Consider the following 4,658-nt stretch of genomic DNA (forward strand, 5'->3'; position numbering starts at 1 on the left):
AATATAAACAGCGCTCGACGTTTTGCAATCTTGCACCTGGTTATCATATTGTCCATCCCATTTTTTTCCACAGGCTGTTCTTTACTGTTTTATGGTCATACCCAGTTTAATTTTAATGTCCCTATTTTTTAATATTTCGTTAATATATCTTTTCTTCATCGGCTTTTAACAAAATATATATTCGTAATGTGCCTTCATTTACCATTTACAGTGATTTTAACCAGATGCATCTTGATACAAAATTTATTTTCCTTAATTCTTCGTTTTCCTTTTCCAAAAGTGCAAACTGTTTATCTTGATACCTGTTGTCTTCTCGGAAGATTAGGTCTACTGGATTAATGACTGCTTACATGTGTACATCATTTTCTGTTTTGGTCACCCCTACTCTTTGCAAGAACTGACAGTAGTGCTCATACCCGCTCCATCACAATCACCACTGCTAAGCACACCCTTCCTTCCTTTATTTTAACACTTTGGCTTCTCTTGACCTATTATATGCACCAGTTTCTTCTCCCCCAATGAAGCTAGGGGCCACTGAGCTATGCACAATCCAAAACAACACAGCCAAGGAAAACATTTGCTACCCTAATGACAAGCACCTATGTCGAAATGTTGGCTATAGCAACATCCCTTGTTCCAACAATGTTGGTCTACTTACATGTTTTTCTAACACAGAAGTTACTGCTTTGTTGTGTTCTGTGATTATACTTTTTTGCCACTTTCTTTAGGATGGATATTCACGAATACTATTTGTTTCTCCTAACAGCAGCAAGTTTATCCTTGCAAGCATTTTGGGTCAAGAACAACTTTCACCAGGAAGAAGTGCAAGACGAGTGATTGAAGAAAATAAAGTTGCTTCTGTGATCTAAGAACTTCAGGACTGAAATGTTGCATCTTTGTGTATATATGCTATGCAGTGCATTCATATCACAAAGTGCAAAGTGTTTTATCTCTGCAGCCATGTCAGTGTGCTGGCATGACAGTTTTCTCAATGGTGACCTGCTGCTTTGTCTATGAGCTGCCTTCATGACATTTGCATTAAAGGCGATGTACTATCGTGGACAAAAGTACCCTGGAAGTGCGAGCGTTGACCAAATTCCATTTCTGTTCAATACCGCTGAAAACAGTGGGTCACGTATGCACATTCCGAACGCAGATGGTAGCACGGCTGATCCCAGCAAATAGTGCACCATAAAATTCGGTCGACTCTCGCACGTCCTGGGCAATTTCGTCCCCGATGGCACATTCTTTGAACAATGGATATGCTCTGCAAGATGAAATACGGGAAGCACCTGTACTTTAACGGATATAGTACAGATTTAGCATACGGAGTCTTTCGTTTTCTGAATACGGCAAGCACCTGTATTTTAACGGTTATAGTACAAATTCAGCATACAGTGTGTTCCGTTTTCTGAATACGAGAAGCGCCGTACTTTAACGGTTATAGTACAGATTCAGAATACAGAGTCTTCCGTTTTCTAGATACAGAAGCACTCGTATCTTGTATTACGGTCTCTCTTTTACAGTTGTCCGTTCTACGGAAATGACCGTTCTTAATTTACGGAAGAGTGTTCGGTCACAAATTACCAGCAAATTTTCTGTAAAGTAAGGAAAATTTTTTGTACAGTGTACCACTCTACATTCACACAAAGGAATGCAGGGTCGAGCGAAGCAGGTCATGACGGCACGCAAGCAGAAACCAGCACGGTCAGGCACGGTCGCGGAGACTGCGAAGAGACGGAACACCAGTGCTAACGTCACTATGTCGCGGTTTTCGGTCTCAGCTCACATCGTCAGCGTCAGCAGCAGCGCGCGGCGCTCGACGGGGGCGGCGCGGCAGCGCAATTTTATCCGACGATTACGTCGCTCCTAAGTGAAAAATCCCCCCGAAAATTTTACCAGCACGGTTTATAAGCTTCCCGCATCCATATATGAGCGTTTTATTGAATTCGACAGACTCTTCAGCTTCCCTTTAATATGACGTAGGACTTCACAACGCCCTGTGTAGCGAGAGAGAAGCTTCTGGGAGAGGCCGACCCGACGACGTGGTGACCAAAGCAGCACCCAAGCACTTGGGACGAACTGAACATCGCGATGGCACCGGTCGTAACGCTCTTTTTGCAGATGCTGCGAGGCTACTAAGCGAGATCGGGCGATTTCACGCGCCAAATGACACAATCGATGACTTCGCGAGCGTACTCAGTGGCCACGCGGGGCACCGAAGTTAGGATGGTATCAAAGGGCAATGGACGTCGCGACCATACAAAAGCTAAATGGGTGAATATCCTGCGGTGTCATGTAGGGACAAGTTATACGCGAACGTCACGTAGGCCAGCGTGGCGTCCCAGTCGGGGTGATCATAGGAAACGTACCTTGACAGCATCTCTGTGAGTGTTCGGTTGAGACATTCCGTAACACCGTTTGTTTCTGGGTGGTAGGCAGTGGACAGTTTGTGCTCAGTGGAGCAAGAGCGGAGGAGGTCGCCCACAACTCGAGACAAGAAGGAGTGGCCGTGGTATGTAAGTAACTCTCCAGGTGCACCGTGCCGGAAATGACGTCGTGAAAGAGAAAATCGGCGACGTCGGTTGCGCAACTAGTCGGCAACGCCTTTGTTATCGCGTAGCGTGTCGGGTAATCAGTAGCGACGGCGATCCACCTATTGCCTATAGTGGTCGTCAGATAAGGGCCAAGCAGGTCAAGGCCTACACGAAAGAACGGTTCAGAGGGAACTTCAATTGGACGGAGTCGTCCAACAGGTGGCAGGGGAGGTTTCCTACGGCGCTGACACAATTCGCAAGTTGCGACATAATGACGCGCTGAGCGGTAGAGACCGGCGTCGTACGCGGTCGTACGTACGCAAAACTCAAAGATGTCCCGCCGTCGGTGCATCGTGAAGTTGTTCGAGGATGACCGATCGCAGATGACGAGGAAGGACAAGGAACAACTCAGGGCCGTCAGGGTTGATATTGCGGCGGTAGAGGATGCTGTCAAACAGCAGGAACAAGCGGAACGTGCCGTCGGTGCTGCCAGGTTGCACACCAGCGATGATAGAGTGTAAAGATGCGTCGCGTTGTTCTTCATCGCGCATGTCGGTCATGTCAGTCAGAGCCATCACGCAGGTCACCGGATCAGGCGCAACAGGATCAAGGGGATCCATGGGGTGACGCGAGAGCCAGTCAGCGCCCTTGTGCAGACGTCCAGATTTACAGTTCACAACAAATGAAAATTCCTGGAGTGGCAAAGCCCAGCGACCAAGCCGTCCTGTGGGATCCCGGTGGAAAGACAGCCAGCAGAGGGCGTGGTGGTCTGTAACGACCGAAAATCTGTGGCCGTACAAATATGGTCGGAACATGGCGACAGCCGAAACTAAAGCCAAGCACTCTCGCTCGGTGATGGAGTAATTTCTCTCGGTAGGTGACAGCAGGCGGCTAGCGTAAGCTATCAATCACTCTGTACCATTCTCCTATTGGGTGAGAACAGCGCCGATGCCGTGGCCACTTTCGTAAGTGTAGACTTCGGTCGGTGCAGATGGATCAACATGGACTAGCATAAGAGGGGTGGTCAGAAACCCGATGAGAACGGTGAAAGCGTGAGCATGCTCCTGGCCCCATGAGAATGGCGTGTTCTTCTTCAGAAGATCTGTCAAAGGCCGAGCAACGTCGGCGAAGTTTTTGACGAAATGGCGAAAGTAAGAACACAGAGCGACGAATAGCACGCGTCATAAGCAGAACGTGGCACAGGGAAACTGCATAGAGCGCGAACATTTTCCGGATCTGGTTGGACACCGGATGCGCCAATGAGGTGTCCCAACACTGTAATCTGACGGCGCCCGAATTGACACTTCGTGGAGTTCACTTGAAGGCCGGCTTTTCGGAAGACCGCAAGAATTGCAGCGAGTCGGGTAAGGTGGCTGCCGAACGTGGGAGAAAAACAATAACGTCGTCAAGGTAAGAAAGACAGGTGGTCCATTTGTAGCCTCGCAGATGAGAGTTCATCATATGTTCATATGTCACAGGAGCATTGCATAAGCCAAATGGCATGATTTTGTACTCATATAAGCCATCCGGCGTGATGAAGGCCGTCGTCTCGCGGTCAATTTCATCAACCGAAATCTGCCAGTAGCCGGATCGAAGATCGATGGACGAGAAGTATTTAGCTCTGTGCGAGCAGTCCAAGGCTTCATCGACGCGTGGTAGTGGGTAGACGTCTTTTCGGGTGATCTTGTTTAAATGGCAATAATCGACGCAAAAACGCCACGTACCATCTTTTTGTTTTCACAAGGACAACAGGCGAAGCCCAAGGGCTGGCTGTCGGTTCGATGACCCCTTTGCGGAGCATTTTGTCCACTTCTGATTGGATGACTCGACGTTCAGCATGCGATACCCGATAGGGACGCCGACAAATAAGATTCGTGTCTCCAGTGTTTATACGGTGGTGAATGGCAGATGTTTGGGCTAAAGGCCTGTTGCCGAAATCAAAGATGTCACTGTACGATTGAAGCAGGTGACCTATGTCTGTGGCCTGTGCAGAGGTGAGGTCAGGTGCAATCATTTTCGCGATGTCATCCGTTAAGGAACCAGAGCTGTGAGCTGCAATTGGCGCAAATAAGCTACTCTCGGCATTCTGACTCTCTACGTCACATTTGAAACCGCTAGAAA

Source organism: Dermacentor andersoni, chromosome 11 (genome assembly GCF_023375885.2).
Source record: "Dermacentor andersoni chromosome 11, qqDerAnde1_hic_scaffold, whole genome shotgun sequence".
Lineage (NCBI taxonomy): Eukaryota > Metazoa > Arthropoda > Arachnida > Ixodida > Ixodidae > Dermacentor > Dermacentor andersoni.